At 45.4% G+C, this 17,621-nt stretch overlaps 1 protein-coding gene across 2 annotated transcripts in view; it reads left to right on the top strand.

The window, feature by feature from the left end:
* The window catches only part of VEGFC (vascular endothelial growth factor C), a 203,223-nt gene that overhangs the window by 60,243 nt on the left and 125,359 nt on the right, over positions 1-17,621 (top strand). Inside the window, exon 1 of one of the 2 annotated variants that reach the window (XM_088446963.1) lies at positions 13,971-14,038. The exons of the other annotated variant lie outside the window; for it this stretch is intronic. The gene's annotated coding sequence lies outside the window, so the exon portion shown is untranslated. Of the gene's footprint in view, positions 1-13,970; positions 14,039-17,621 lie in introns of those variants that run through there. 2 annotated transcript variants of the gene reach the window in all.

Raw genomic sequence — 17,621 nt, 5'->3', positions numbered from 1 at the left:
CATTCCCTTGATCTATAATTTTATTTTGCTGTGATAAGTGGTTATATGAAATTTTAATTCTCAGGTATAGAACCCAATAAAATGTACCCACAAATCTTTATTTACCAATATTAAAAGAAAAAAAAAAGGAAATTAGTTACTAAAGGTATATGTGGGCAATCCTTGCAATCAGAATGAGAGTAACTACTCTCATTTATGCTCTGCTTTTTTACATTCCCAACCATCTCTCACTTTTCTGTCTGTACTTCTCCTCTTCTCTTACACTATTATTACACCATTATTACTGATTTTAATGTCCACTACTGCCTTTTACTGTATTTTAAATTGGAAAAAGAGGATGTAGGCATTGATTTTTGTAGGTTTGATAACCCTCAGGAACTCAGCTGTGTAGTGAACAAGTGAGTGCTGTGTGACAAATAGAGGGTCTATATACTAAACCTTGTAGAGAGATAAGTGGATGCAGATAAAGTACCAACCAATCAGCTCCTAACTGTCATTTTTTTCAAATACAGCTTGTAACATGGCAGTTAGTTGCTGATTGGTTGGTACTTTATCTCCGTACACTTTTTTCTCTCTCCAATGCTTCGTACATAGGGCCTGATTCAGACCCTCTCGTGAGCGCATAGCAGTGCGCACGCGAGCCCCGGAGCGAGTGAGAACTTCACTCACTCGGGGCTCGCAGCAAAACGAGGCGGCTGTCGATGTTGATCGACAGCTCGCCCCAGTTTGTAGGCGGGTCGGGGGAGTGGCTGGCCAAACGGAGGCGTTCCCGAAGGAACGCCTGCCGTTTGGGGGCGGCCCTACTGACATCACACGTGGTGTCGGTACTGAACTTCCTGCTTTATTAGAGCAAGAAGTTCACTGGGGCTTACAGTGGACGAGACCCTACCACAAGGGCCTCGTTGCAAGACCGATGGCCGCGACCATCGCTAGGCCGCCCGCTAAAGCTGTGGGCGAGCGCAAATAAACTGCAATTATCGTGCAGTTTATTTGCGGTGAACGACGAAAGATATTAGCAGCAGCTACAGAGAAAAAAAATCCACTCCCTGAATGATGTCATGCGATACCGTTCATCGCTCGCCAAAATCTGTCATGTACATGACAGATATCGTTCAGCACAGCCACTGGAATTTTCAAGGGATATCTTTTGTCTTTAATCGCTCAGAAATACATCTGCTAATGGATAGGCCCCTTAAGGTCAGTGTTCCCCCCACTCCCTTTTAACTTATGCAGTATGGTTTATTTTTTCCAAGTACAGTTTCGTTATTTAATAGCCACACCTTGGGTTCTATTTCTTAACATTATTTTTACTAAAATAAAGTGAAAAAGGGTATTTTCACACCATTTTCACATTATTTTAGTATCACCTATAGTTATTACAGGGCAATTGGAGTAGAATTCGTAAAATTCTACTCCAACCCCTAAGTATCGCTTATTTTTAGTAAGTAGATTGCATTTCCCATAATTGTAATGGGAAATGTGATCCGAGCAAAGTTACTAAAAATAAATTGTAAAAAAATACCGGGGAAAGCCCTGTGATAATAACGCCACCTGTAGCTGGCGTTATCCAGTCCCAGTGATCAGCTGGATACCTCATTTAAACCTCTATGCAATCCTACCTATACCTTCTAAAATTGTCGCAATTTAGCGTAATGAGTCGCACAGTAAATAAATGCCTTCAGACTTTGAATGTGATTCCAAAGCACAAAAACATATTATTCAATATTAAAAACAGATGGTTACACGCTGTCATCTAAAGACCATTAGCGCAAATAAATTATACAGACCCAAGGTACAGTTGTTATATACGCACGCGCTCTGGGCCCAGATACCAGCATCAGCATTAGAAACCTCCATCAACAGTACAGCAAGAAGACTCAAGACTGGGGTCAGAGAGCGCACATATATACTCTTGCAGGGATAGGCAATACAATAGACAAGTTTGACATGATTCCATTGGTTCTTCTTAAAGGTGCTTTTGTTACAGGATAGTTCATAGGTCAATTAAAATAGACACAAACAGCCTCCAACCGCCCTTTGTGTCCTTTTTTCCCGCTGCATGCTAATCTAAGCTGCTAACATTACAGAGTACATTTTAATGTTTTAACTCTCTATAGTCCATAGTTTGCAGATGCATGTTCCGATCTTCTCACCGATGGTACCGGAAATCTGTTGACACAGTGGATCAGTACAACACCAAACACGGTCTGCTTACCATGTACTAAACCTTAGATATCAAATAATCTTTATTTCACAACATTAATAATTACTGAATAAACCTTGAATATTACACTTTAATACTAGGGAACCTTTTATGTAAGTGTGCAGTGTGTAAGTATTGGGGAATAGGGAAAAGACGCTAGTTAGCGCTGTGCGACTATGTTTTGTGGAGTACACCATGGAACGTGTTTTGCAGGGTTAATCATTTTATATGTTTTAGTGACTGTATTTACATGGTGAGGGCTTTTAACTTCTTTCTATTGCGTGGGAATCGCACGACGCTAAATAATAGCATTGCCGTATGTACTTATAATAGGGATGTGTGCCGGAACATTTTTGCCGGATTTGGTTCTAAGTCGTCGTCCGGCTTTATATTTGGATTTGCCAAACTGCGGCTAAAATCACATAAATTGGTCTTTTTTTTCTTCCTAGAGTATTATTAACCTCAATAACATTAATTTCCAGTCAATTTAGAACACCTCACAGCTTATAATATTGTTTTCAACATTATTTGCCAAAGGTTGCAGTGAGCTGACTGGTTAGTAAGTGACAAAGCAGCGGCACAACAACACAGACACCACAGTATAAAGCACATCTATAACACATTGCCACACAGCAGTGGCAGAAATGAATAGTAGTGCTCCCACCCAGTGGGGTACGGCCAGCAGAATCACAGTACTTGTTTACAAAGTGGGCTACGGCCCAAGTAGTCACAGTGCACAATCTTATTCACATTACACTGCACATAGTGTCCCTGATTCACATTACACCATAAAGTAGTGTCTCTTATTTATGTTACGACCCACAGTAGTGCCCCTTTTACACAATGCCCACAGTAGTGCCCCTTTTACACAATGCCCACAGTAGTGCCCCTTTTACACAATGCCCACAGTAGTGCCCCTTTTACACAATGCCCACAGTAGTATTTTAGTATCAAATGACTTTACTAAAGGGCAATTGGAGTAGAATTTGCAAAATACTACTCCAAACGCTAATTATCAAATTTTTAGTAAGCAGATCACATTTTCCATACTTGTAATGGGAATTGTGATCTACCCAGATTTATTAAATATATTGTGAAAAAATACTGGGGGAAGCCCTGTGATGATAATGCCATCTGGAGATGGCGTTATCCAGGATTTTCTCCGTTTCCCCAACTCCTGCTCTGCTCTGACAGGCAGAGCCGAGCCGAGCCGGGAGCCAGTCCCTGTGATCAGCTGTGTGGTCTAAATAGACCACAAGCTGATCACTGCAAAAAAAAATGTTTAAAAAAAGGAAAACTTGCCTGCATCCAGCAATACCGGCAGCCGGCTTCCCGACTGTCATTTCCCGGCAAGGGTGAAATGCCGGGCGTCTAGATGTAGATGCCCGCATTTCCCCGACGCTGGGAGACCGGCGCCCGGCATCACGAACGTACTGATGCCGGGCGCCGTGAGCGGACAGCCGCTGGGGGGGGGTTAGGTTTAGGGATCCCAGGGGGGACTTAGGGTTAGGCACCCCCCCGGGAGGGTTAGGGTTAGGCTAGGGGGAGGGAGGGTTAGGGTTAGGCACCCCCGGGGGTGGACTTAGGTTTAGGCAGCGGGGAAGGGGGTGGTTAGGGTTAGGCACTTGGGGGGGGAAGTTAGGGTTAGGCACCCCTAAGGAGGGTTAGGGTTAGGGGGGTTAGGTTAGTCTATACTTGCCTATCCACGATAGGGATTTCCAGCGCTGTCGGGCTTCCGCTGCTTCGAACTCTGCTCCTGTCGGGCTGCCGCTGACGGGAATCGAACCGCCGGCCATGCGGACGGTGGTATTTCATACCCATTCCCATCCAGGGACCGGTGATCGGTGATGTCCCCTGGGGCTCTGGTCAGCTGGTCTCCGGACTCCTGCACTGTGACCCTGGTCAGCTGCTGCATAGAATTTAGGGAGGAATTCAGGTAGGTGCGAAAATCCAAGTTTTAGCGAAAAAGCATTTGCAGGTGCGACCTTTTCACACATAAGTGCGTATTGTGCTATCCAATTCCAAAGTGTTCGCATGAGCTATAACTCCATAGATAGAAACCGACAAAAAGCTTTCACGATCTCAGAGCTGGTGAAAAAATGTGCATAAATTCTATTTTTGGCTAAAAATGCGGGGACTTTGTTGAGAACACTTTAACCATAATGACTTATTAGGCAAAAATAATTGTTCAATTTGCTTGATTCTGCCTAAGGCCTGGATGTACTAAAGGAAAAATGCGGCAAAACCCCCATTTTCTGGGTTTTTACTGCATTTCCATATGTACTAAGCCCCAGCCGCCCTTTTTTCGGTGTGGAGGGTAACGCCAGAAAAACCTTGTTTTACCTACAGAAGCCTATGGGCTTCTTACCGCCCCCGATGCTTCGCCGCCGTCGCCCAGCGCTGGCCCCCACTCACCTGCTCTCCATGGTTGTCATCCCGTGCTCCTGCTGGGTCCGCCTCCTCCTCCTAATCTTCCAGGTGCAGGGAGGAGGAGGAGCCTGGGACTTCCTTCACAGATGACCAGCAGGAAGCTCCCGGGGCTCGGAGGGGGTGGGGTCCCATGTAGACCCCCTGTCACCCGACTGCTTCGCAAAGGGCAGCTTTTATCGCAAGAGCTATCCTTTGTGATACTAATCACATATGTTAGTACATATGCGATTAGTAAAGTTGCTGTGACTGGCGGAATGGTCACCGCAACCTTAGTACATCCCGGCCTAATAATGAAATGTCAATTTTGGGGTGAAAATGTATAAAGTGTTGGAAAATGGGTTTAAAGTACTGGGTCAGGTATTTTGCGTTGCTGTATGGATGTGACAGGTGTTTTTAGATTTGCCGGTCGCTGCAGCAGGTGTATTTTTTAAAAAATTTTGAAAACACTTTATTGACAGAAAAATATACTAGCACCCATTTTAATGTACCCCCAATTTAACTGCAGCAATTATTTTCTCAAATATATAGCTTTTTATAATTTTTGAACACTGGTATTGAATATGCATAGAACCAGCCATTTGAAACAATTTAAGAACCCAAAATTCTTTTATTAGGGCTATTAATACACTTCTATATTGATTTCCTATGTCAGTTAAGCTTTTAATGGGGTACAGACTGATTTCCCCCAAAATGTGCTGTACTTTTCACTAATTTCGCTATGCGCAATCATTGCACATTTGCGCTTTTGCATGTATTGTAATTGGATAGGGTGAAAAACGGGAGCGCGCTTTGCAAAAATACTCAAATAGCGTATCAAAACTGGCGAATATGGCGAGAACTTCTCCATATTCAGTTGGCTGCGAAAAGTCAGTTTCTGTGAAAAAGTATCGCGAGTGATGTTATTTCACCTTGCGAAAAGCTTCCTCCGTATTCAATTCCGAAGACTTTCGCCGGTGCGGAAACTCAATGCAATGGGACCTGCGAAAAAGCTTCGCCTATGAATAGGTGTCGAAAAAAAGTGCAGAATTGGGGTTTTGGGGTGCAAAGCTGTGGGAACCCCCCTGCACCCTTGGGACAGTCCACCAAAGGTAAACTGCATCAAAAAAAGTTTAAAAAAGTCTTTGGATCACCCCAAAAAAATACTTTCATTTTGGGGGCGAAATCCAAAGTTGGGGGACAAACTTAAAAACTAGCTAAATAGACTCATGTGAGGTCCCCAAGTATGCCCCAAGTGTTTTTAAGTTTGCAGGTGCTTGCGGAAGGTAGATTTTTAAAACTACACTTTAGCAACTTAAAAATATGCTAGGACCCATTTTCAGGTACCCCAAATTTGCTGGGACTACTTATTTTGAGCCAAAAAAACTGTTAATTGCTATTCTTCACCACTTATGCAAAGATGCCAAATAGCACCAATTGAGACAATTTAAGTACCCCAAATACCTTCAGCAGGGCTATTCGGGGGTATCTAGAGTGATCCCCAATGTCTGTGCATCTTTTGGGGGGTGTCAGCCTGATTTCCCCAAATCTGACCCGGGTCCCGTTTCCGACGATTTCTAATTGAATACGGGGATAAGCGGGGACGCTCGCAATACTTTTTTGCATTGAAAACCAGCGATATCGGCAAAAAGTCCGGCATGCGAAAAGTACGGGACTTTTCGCCTGGAATTGTAAATAGGGGCCATAGTGCAAGAGTGAAATTCCACAGGGTGCACAGCTTATTACTGCAATTACTGCCCTGTGGGAACACCTATGGGAAGCTCCCTTAGCTATGCTGCTACATCGCAAATATACATTGCACATATATTAATGTGAGTACTACTAACCATGTCATGTTCTGTCTACCACCATTATTATTATTTCAGGTTTCCTAATATTTTTTTTAAAAGACCTTTAACACTTTGTAGTTATGCCTGGGAACACCTCCAAAACTTTAAATAGCAAACCAGTGACTTTGTTTAATCTAGTATCTTATAAATGAAGTTTGACTTTACCTCAGATGTGTCCCTTTTAAGTCTAGGGGCTCCATTCACTACAATCCGCATTGGGAATGTAGATTGTAGTGTAATATTACTGACTGAATTCGCATTGCGAATTCAGGCAATATCACAGGGATTTACTAAAAATCCCTTGCAGGGACAGAGTTTGCGCTAAAGCTCTGCCCCTGCGAATTCCCTCCGCTGCCTTATACCGTGACAAGTGCCCGCGCATGCACTGACCGACCGCCGCTGCTCCCCCCCCCATGGTTCTAAGCCCCGACCCCACGATCGCAGACCTCCCCCCTCCCTTAATTGCACTTACCTGCATAATTCAAGCTCCGGTGATGTCCTCCATGACTCCGGTCAGCTACCAACCCATACAGTGCAGTATGGAAGACCAGAACTCCGGTCCCTGGACTCAGGTAAGTTTTTTTTTGTTTTGTTTTTTTTTTGCAGTGTAACAGCGTGTGGTCTGTTTAGACTAGGGGTGTGCCCGGCCACTTTTTGTGTTTTGGTTTTGGATCTGGATCTTTCTTCGTGTTTTGGATCTAGATTGGTTTTGCCAAAAGCACCCTTCCGTGTTTTCGGTTCTGTGTTTTGTGCTTTGGATCTGTATTTTTTTGAAAAAAAGCATAAAAACAGCTAAAATCACAGAATTTGTAGGTTTTTCAGCTCCTATGCTATTATTAACCTCAATAACCTTAATTTCCACTCATTTCCAGTCTATTCTGAACACCTCACACCTCACAATAGTGTTTTTATGTCCAAAAGGTTGCACCGAGGTAGCTGGATGACTTTGCTAAGCGACACGAGTGGGCGGCACAAACACGTGACCCATCTAGGAGTGACACTGCAGTGGCAGACAGGATGGCAGTTTGAAAAACTAGGCCCCAATCTGTACGTAATGCAAAGAAAAAAAAGAGGTGCAAGATGGAATTGTCCTTGGGCCCTCCCACCCACCCTTATGTTGTATAAACAGGACATGCACACTTTAACAAACCAATCATTTCAGCGCCAGGGTCTGCCACACAACTGTGGCTGAAATGATTGGTTCGTTTGGGCCCCCACAAAACAAGCTGGCAATTAATCTGTCCCTGCACAAACTGGCTCTACGGAGGCAAGATGTCATCCTCATCCTCCTCATCCACCGATTCCTCACCCTCTTCAGTGTGTACATCCTCAGAGTATTAACTCATCCCCACTGGAATCCACCACCACAGGTCCCTCTGTACGTTCTGGAGGCTGGTCTCCCTGGAAGAGCTGATAATTCATTTTGATGAACATCATCTTCTCCACATTCTGTGGAAGCAACCTCCTACGCCATTCGCTGACAAGGTTCCCGGCTGCACTAAACACTCTTTCGGAGTACACACTGGAGGGGGAGCAACTCAGGTAAAATAGAGCCAGTTTGTACAGGGGCCTCCAAATTGCCTCTTTTTCCTGCCAGTACAGGTATGGACTGTCTGACATGCCTACTTGGATGCTGTCACCGATGTAATCCTCCACCATTCTGTCAATGGTGACAGTATCATATGCAGTGACAGTAGACATGTCAGAAATTGTTGCCAGGTCCTTCAGTCCGGACCAGATGTCCAAACTTGGTCCTGCCTGCCCTGCATCACCGCCAGTGGGTTGCTTAGGATACCTAAGTTTTTTCCTGGCAGCCCCAGTTGCGGGAGAAAATGAAGAAGGAGCTGTTGACGTGTCACGTTCCGCTTCAGCTGACAGTGTGTTCACCAGCAGGTCTTTGCACCTCTGCAGGCTTGTGTCGGCCGGAAAGAGAGACACCACATAGGCTTTAAACCTAGGATCGAGCATGGTGGCCAAAATGTAGTGGTCTGATTTCAACAGATTGACCACCCTGGAATCCTGGCAAAGCGAATGAAGGGCTTCATCCACAAGTCCCACATGCCGAGTGGAATCGCTCCGTCTTAGCTCCTCCTTCACTTTCTCCAGCTGCTTCTGCAAAAGCCTGATGAGGGGAATGACCTGACTCAAGCTGGCAGTGTCTGAACTGACTTCACGTGTGGCAAGTTCGAAGGGCTGGAGAACCTTGCACAACACGGAAATCATTCTCCACTGCACTTCAGTCAGGTGCATACCCCCTCCTTTGCCTATGTCATAGGTGGATGTATAGGCTTGTATGGCCTTTTGCTGCTCCTCCATCCTCTGAAGCATATAGAGGGTTGAGTTCCACCGCGTCACAACCTCTTGCTTCAGGTGATGGCGGGGCAGGTTCAAGAGTGTTTGCTGGCGCTCCAGTCTTCGGCACGCAGTCGCTGAATGGCGAAAGTGGCCAGAAATTTTTTGGGCCACCCAAAGCGTCTCCTGCACGCCCCTGTCGCTTTTCAGAAAATTCTGCACCACCAAGTTTATTGTGTGAGCAAAACATGGGACGTGCTGGAATTTGCCCAGATGTAATGCCCGCACAATATTAGTGGCGTTGTCAGATATCACAAATCCCCAGGACAGTCTAAGTTGGGTAAGCCACTGGGCGATGATTTCCCTCAGTTTCTCTAAGAGGTTGTCGGCGGTGTGCCTCTTACTGAAACCGGTGATACACAGCGTAGCCTGCCTTGGAACGAGCTGGCGTTTCTGAGATGCTGCTACTAGTGATGCTGCTGCTGTTGCTGCGTAAGGTGATACATCTACCCAGTGCGCTGTCAGTCATATAGTCCTTAGTCTGCCCTGTTCCACTTGTCCACATGTCCGTGGTTAAGTGGACATTGGGTACAACTGCATTTTTCAGGACACTGAGGACACTTTTTCTGACGTTTCTGTGCAGTCTCGGTATCGCCTGCCTAGTGAAGTGGAATCTAGACGGGATTTGGAACCGGGGACACACTACCTCCATCAATTGTCTAAATCCCACTGCACTAATGGCGGATACCGGACGCACGTCTAACACCAACATAGCAGTCAAGGCCTCAGTTATACGTTTTGCTTCAGGATGACTGCTGTCGTACTTCATCCTCCTCGCTAAGGACTGTTGGAGGGTCAATTGTTTAGTAAAAGTAGTGGTGTTCCTACTTCCTCTCTGGGATGATGAATGACTCCCAGCAGCAACAGCAGCAGCGGCAGCAGTAGGCGCAGCAATGCAGGATCCTCCGGAGGAATCCCGTATAGGAGAGTCAGTCATGCCAGTGACATGGCCTGCAGGACAACTTCCGATCCTGACCTAAGGAGGAAATTGACGAGGAGGGAGTTGACGGTGTGGTTTGCAGGCGCTTGGATACAACAGGACAACGGGATTTAGGTGTCCCTGGACTGCTTACGGTCTTAGCCAAAGTTTCTGAACTTGACAGTAACTTATTATGAACGCGCTGCAGGTGCCGTATAAGGGAGGATGTTCCTAGGTGGTTGACGTCCCTACCCCTACTTATTTCACCTTTACATATGGTACATATGGCAAGACAGTTGTTGTCCGGATTTGGATAGAAATATTGCCAGACCAAAGAGGTGGAATGTTTGGTCTTCTGCCCAGGCATGACCGTGATGGGCTTTTTCATCCCACGGACAACAACTGTCTCCCCCGGAGCCTGATTTAAACAAACCACATCACCATCAGAATCCTCCTCGCCAACTTCCTCCTCAGCGCCAGCTACACCAGTATCCTCATCCTGTTGTACTGCAACAGTGACATCTTCAATTTGCATATCAGCAAGTGGACTGTGGGTGCTCCTTTCAGCACTTGCAGGGGGCGTGCAAATGGTGGAAAGAGCCAACTCCTTCCCGTCCAGTGCTGGGAAGGTCAGGCATCGCAACCACCACCACACTTGGACTCTCCTTGGGGATTTGTGATATCTTCTTAGAAAGCACAGTTCTTCGCTGTGCTTTTGCCAGCTTAACGCTTTTGATTTTTTTAGTGGGAGGAGGGCTTTCATTGTCATGTGAAGCTGAACCACTAGTCATGAACATACTAGGGATCGACCTTAGCCGTTCCTTGCCACTCCGTGTCGTAAATGGCATATTGGCAAGTTTACGTTTCTCTTCAGCTGATTTAAATGTTTTTTTCAAGGTCATTTTCCTGAACTTTGTCATTTGGGATTGTATGTGCCCTCTACTATGACATTGGGCATCGGCCTTGGCAGACGACGTTGATGGCATGTTATCGTCTGTCATGACTAGTGGCAGCAGCTTCAGCACTAGGAGGAAATGGTTCTTGATCTTTCTCTATTTTATTTTTATCTGAGAAAGTTTGGTCCTCCATTTATGTAATATCGATTTGATATATACGTGCGGCTAAACACAGAAAATATTTTTTTATTTTTGCTGGAGAGTAGTGCACTTTGTGGGTTACACCACCCTTTAAGAAATGAGCCAGCCGGCTCTTTACTTATGGGACACAGGCGCACGCTTGGCACTGCTCCTTTGTTGATGCACGTGCGGCTACTGCGCACACAATTCACAAACACAGAAAATATTTTGTTATTTGGTTTGGAGTGTACTTTGGGGGTTACAGCACCCTTTAACGGTCAAGCCAGCCGGCCCTTTACTTATGACACAGGCGCACGCTTGGCACTACTTTGTTGATGCACGTGCGGCTACTGCGCACACAATTCACAAACACAGAAAAAATATTATTTTTTTAGCACTTGGGGGGAGCACCCCTGATGGACAGAGCACCCCCTGGACAACACTACAGCACCCCTTTAGGACTGGGACACTGCACAGGACTTTGGAGTGGACACAGCCCCTATGGAGAACTGACTGCACAACACAGTCCAGCCAGCCCCTATGGACTTTGAAGTAGTGGACACAGCCCCTACTAACATCAGCACAGCACAACACAGCCAGCCCCTATGGACTTTGAAGTTGTGGACACAGCCCCTATGGACAACAGCAGCGCAGCACAGCACAGCACAACACTACTCTGCACTACACTACACAGCCCAGCCAGCCCTAACTCCCACCCTCCCTCTTCACTGTCCACAGCCGAGTGAGAAAATGGCGCCGGCGCGGGTACCTTATATAGGATCCAAAACCCGCGAGACCCAGAAGGCGGGATGATGAAGTTTTGCCTCGATTTCAGATCCGAGTCAGGCGGGAAAAGTCGAGCCTGACTCGGATCGGCCTCGGATCGGGGGGGTTCGGATTTCAGAAATCCGAACCCGCTCACCCATAGTTTAGACCACACAGCTGATCACTGGGGCCGGCTTCGGGCTCTGCTCTGCCCGTTATAGCGGAGCAGGGGTCCGGTAACCGGGGGAGACCCTGGATAATGCCACCTCCAAGTGGTGGTATTATCACAGGGCCTCCCAAGGTATTTTTTTCACAATTTGTTTTTAAGAACTTGCACACAGATCACATTTCCCAATACAATTATGGGAAATGCGATCTGATTACTAAAAATAAGTGATATTTATGTGTTGGAGTAGAATTTTACGAATTCTACTTCAATTGCCCTGTAGCAACTTTGGGTGAAACTAAAATAATGTGAAATGGGTGTCAAAGTAATGATAATAAATAGAGCCCTAGGAGAGAAGGAGAGAGGGTATCAAAGAGGAGAGGGGAGAGGAAAGTGCTGATCAGAGAGGGAAGGTGACAGAAGCCAATAAGAAAGGAGAGGGGAGGGACAAAGAGCCAAACACAGAGTAGAGAGGGGAGGGTTTAAAGAGATGAGAAGTGAATGTAATCAATCTGACAGGTAAAGGGAGGTGACAGAAGATGATCATAGAGGAGGGAGCGCCAGAGGGGAGGCGATCTCTGCATCTTGAGGGAGCATGAAATGTAGAAATGGATCTCCGATCCGTAATTTATTTTGGATATAGAGCAAACAAACAGATAAAACGAACAGGCGGCCGTCATACTGAGCAGCGCCCATGAATTCCGAAACCCTGGTTGGCGCTCTCTGTCTATTTTGGCACCCGGAGCTCTTGCTCCACCGGAACCACCCTCGCTACTCCCCCTGGGTGTGGCAAAAAAGATAGACTTACTGTCAGTGGGTTCGACACTAGATGATGCCGAACCTAGCCTAACCCTAACCTTCACCCAGTGCCTAACCATAACTATTCCCTCCGGCAGCCTAACCATAACCCTCCTCCAAGTGCCTAACCCTCACCTTTAAAATTTTGAAAAACCATTAAAAACATGTCAACCATTTTTTATTTTTGTCGGATACTTTTATAATCTGCATGGATAAACAACAAAGTGCAATCTCTTTGTAGAATTAAGTGTGGTACATACAGTATATTTTTCTGAAGTATTATTAATCTTTTCAGTATCTTTTAGATTGTTTGTTAAAAATTATTTAAATAACTGACTTAGGGCTGATTTAGAATCGGACACAAGGCAAACGTGGGGAGTTTAAAAAAGCAGACTATCTTATCTATCAGTTGACAGATTACTCTTTCCTTGAAATAGGCATTTATGGATGGCGGCCATGTGATCGCACAGAACTGGTCTTTCTCTCGAGGGAGTATCATGGGCATGTAGTCAGAACCCCGTGCTCGTTAATAGTGTGCAGAGGAAACTGGGACACCTTTTTCTGATTCTTTGCGCCAAGCATGGGGTGGGTGTATATCCAGATACTTATGATGATCGCTGTAGGTGCGCACTCTAATCAAATGTGCTGCCTATACCTGTGTTAGCAGTATATGGTGAAAGATATCATTAGAATTAGAGGAACCTTATATTGTTGGAGAGCACAAATGTATTGAGTACGCAAGATATTACAGGGTTACTGACATTTTGGCTGCCCCTCACTGTAGGGAGCAGCCAGATCGGCATAGTAGGGGGGTGCGGCCGGACGGCTTACCCGGCATCTGTGGGCGGAGCGGGGATGTGGCAATTGCGGGCTTAACGCTGATTGGCTGAGAGAGCCGTCTGTCCCGGCTCTCAGCCAATCAACGTTAAGCCCATTGAAAACAGCACTTAAAGAGTAAAAGAAGATGGCGCCCGCCACCACCCGCTACCGACACTGCCAGCACCCCCACTGGCAGCATCCCCCGCTGCCGACACCACCACTGGTGACACTCCTGCACTGCTGCCCAACATACTGAGGACACCGTCAGCGACCCCAACACTGCCGACACTCCCACACTGAGGACACCACCAGCACCCCTGCACTGCCAACAGTCAGCAAACCTGCACCGAGGACACCGCTGGCACCCCCGCACTGCCACCACGGCCAGCAAACCTGCACTAAAGACACCGCTGGCACCCTCGCACTGCCGACACAGCCAGAAAATCTGCACTAAAGATACAGCTGACACCCCCGCACTGCCGGCACAGCCAGCAAACCTGCACTGAGGACACCGCTGGCACCCCCGCACTGCCAACACAGCCAGCAAACCTGCACTAAAGACACCGCTGGCACCCCCACACTCCCGACATCACTGGTACCCATCACTAAGGACACTGCCAGTACCGCCATTCCATGTACTGAGGACACAGTCAGCAACCCTGCTCTGCCGACACTGCTGTCACAGTAAGTGCACTATTGATGTATCCAACCCACACTCTATAATACACGAGGATAGTCTGTTAGTGTGCTGTCACTTATAATTTATAGGGGTCTATGTACTAAGCAGTGTTAGGAGACAGAGTGAAAAGTGATAAGGTGCCAGCCAGTGAGCTCCCAACTGTCATTTTTCAAACACAGCCTGTGAGATGGCAGTTGGGAGCTGATTGGTTGGTACCTTATCACTTATTTATCACTTTTCACTCTGTCTCTTATCAATGCTGAGTACATAGACCCCTGTATCCCTGTTGGAAATTAGAAACTGAACTTCCACATGTTAGTGCCACCCACTATGTTACTTAGCTTAGTCAGTCAGCTAGCTGGATGCAAACATTTGGCTTTAACTAGATGAAGCAATAGGTGGTCAAAATTGTTTGGAAATTACTGGAAATAAATGTTATTGATGTTAATTACACTGTAGGAACAAAAACAGGCCAATTTTATGTGATTTTTAGCTGTTTTTATGATTTTTTCAAAGAAAAATATCCAGAACCAAAACACGAAAACAAAACACGGAGGTGATGTTTTGGCAAAACCAATCCAGATCCAAAACCAGCGTAGATCCAAAACCAAAACACAGGGGTCGACGCACATCTCTACTTTAAACACCCAATGCTGCAAATCAGAGGGCGTCCCTGTCCCCAGGGGCGGATTGGGCCGCCGGGACACCGGGCCAGTTCCCGCTGGGCCGGTCCCTTTGGTGGACAGCGTCTGCCCAGCCTGCCCTTCAATGGTTCACCCCTCCCCGGTCCTCCGCTCACCCGTCCCGCTGCCGCGGATCGGGCAGATGTAGAGCTTCTGCGTATGTGCAGAAACATAGAGAAAGTAAAAAAAATGGCCGCCGGGGAAGCTGCTGCGCATGCCCAGTAGCAGCAGCTCCTCCCATAAGCCTTTTCAGAGCCCGGGGCCATCAGTCCCTCTGCGGCCCGCCTCCAGCTTGGCCACAGTGACCAGACAGTTACAGGCATCGAATGCAGCACAGTGCCTGCCAGCCAGCCTAGCAGTGACCAGCCTGAACAGAGGAGGGAGGCGGCCTGCCAGATATCTTCAAAATACTAAAGGTAATGATTAATATACATATATATATTATGTACAGTATATCTCATATATATATATATATATATATATATATATATATGAGATATACTGTACATATGATCTATATATATATATATATATATATATATATAACTTTTCATATATACTTCTAGATGTATTGTGTATATATTATATGATCTTTATGCATATATGTATATATATATATATATACTGTATATGTATATATCATATATTATATATAATATACATAATATATACAGTACTGTATTGCAGTGTTTTACACACACGGAAATATATATATTTTTTATATATATATATATATATATATATATATATATAATCTTTTGTGAAGAGTATCCTGTCATTTTACTAGGACCCGCCCTCAAGACTCCACCCCCATCATGGCTGCTTCCTTTAATTTCCCGGGCTGGTTTTCAGACCCAATCCTGCTCCTGCCTGTCCCTCATCCTTTTATTAAATTACAGAACAGCAATTGGGAAGGGGGATGTCTGGACCAGTTTGCAATTAGCTCATTTAGTGGACATTACTTGGATTGGTTCTTAAATTCATAACAGTGAGGTCATAGAATGTGTATATAGATCTGATCTGTCAGTGCTTATGGGGAATGCAACTTTTTTGGCTTGCAGTCTTGCACAATACTGTGCTCACAGGAAACCTACATTTTGCATCTGCGTTCTGCCGATGTTTGGATAGAGAAAATGTTTTTCTTGAAAGATAGGTTTGCACAGGACCTCTCTGGCACAGTGTTGGTCCTATAATGGTTGCAGAGTGTGTTGTGCACATAGGTCCATGGTTACAGCGTCCCACACCACACACCCTGCAGCCATTTAGTATACTTAACCATTCTTGCCTACCCTCCCGATTTGGTCAGGAGCCTCCTGAAAATCGGATGCCGGTCTCGGCCTCCCGGGAAGACAGGCAAGTCTCCCAGCAGCTACTGGCCCCTCCTGCCCCCCACCGTATTCACCAGAGAATCCCCAGCAGCAGGGCGGCCTGTGACGCGATTCATGCCGAATCGTGTCATTTTGGCCCCGCCCCCTGCTTCACAATGCTGGGATTATCGGCATTGTGTAGTGGGGGGCGGGGCCAAAATGACACGATTGTGTGATTACACCCACAAGCGACGGCCACACCCCCGATTTTGCCGATCTGGCTGCCCACTCCCGGAAGGGGTAGCCAGATTGTTGGCATCTCTGTACTTACCTCTCCAGAGTTCTGAATTGGTGCAGCACATGCGCAGTACAGAAATCCACTGTGAACATGATGCGGGCGCCATGTGAAGTGCGTATGTATGTACAGTCAGGTGCATAAATATTGGGACATTGACAGAATTTTCATATTTTGGCCTCTGTTCACCACCACAATGGCTTTGAAATGAAACAAACAAGATGTGCTTTAACTGCAGACTTTCAGATTTAATTTGAGGGTAATTACATCCAAATCAGGTGAACGGTGTAGGAATTACAACGGTTTCTATATGTGCCTCCCACTTTTTAAGGGGCCAAAAGTAATGGGACTATCAACTCAAAAGCTATTTCATGGACAGGTGTGGGCTATTCCCTCGTTATTTCACTATGAATTAAGCAGGTAAAAGGTCTGGAGCTGATTCTAGGTGTGACATTTGCATTTGGAATCTATTATATATATTAATTATACACACATTCATATGTTATTTTATTCACAATCTCCCTGAAATGATTTTTTAAAAGTAGATAAGTATGCACGGAGGCTGTAAATGGGCCCCCTGCTCCAGTTCTGGCATGTGCCAATTTGATAAATACTGGTGCTATCGCATTCTATATTGCATGGAAACAGAATTGATAAACATGCCCCTATTTTGTGCTGCAACCATCCATGAGTTCTCATAAGCCTGTATAGTGGAATATAATTTTTACAAAAGTATGTATTTATTATCTTAATATCCATCTTATGTGAAACTTAGATGGCACAGTGAAAGAAGTATGTTCCTGTTGTGGCCTTCATACAATTTAATTATAGCACAGACACCCATGTGAGTTCCCTAGTATTGCTCATTTTTGACTAATGGTGAAATATTTTAAGCATATGTTAAGTGGAAATGAAATAAAAAAAACAATGCAGGGAAAGACAATCTAGACAGATTAAACCACCAAGGAACAGTGAGAACCGCGTAATGCTCTCTGTGCCAGTATTTTACGTTTTTCTTTTTTTTGTGTGCGCAGATATATTAAATATATTTACATTTTTAAAGAAATATTATGTAAATTCACTGTTTATAGGAGAAGCAGAAAATAAGTAGTAGTTAATGATAGAAATTCATCACAATTTAGTATTCCCTGTAGACCCCAACTGGAAGGAGAATTAAGCTCATCGTTTTGCAGTATGTACATAAATTGTGTTGAGAAATGAATTGAGAGCAATGTCTGGCTCTGCTGACAAAGCCAAGTAATGCAAAAAGTGGAATTTAGAGAGAAATGTAAGTTACAAAATG

The sequence above is a fragment of the Taudactylus pleione genome, unplaced genomic scaffold (genome assembly GCF_031769625.1).
Source record: "Taudactylus pleione unplaced genomic scaffold, aTauple2 ptg000408l, whole genome shotgun sequence".
NCBI lineage: Eukaryota > Metazoa > Chordata > Amphibia > Anura > Myobatrachidae > Taudactylus > Taudactylus pleione.
The sequence above is the reverse complement of the archived record's forward strand: the minus strand, read 5'-3'. Positions and strand labels throughout refer to the sequence as shown.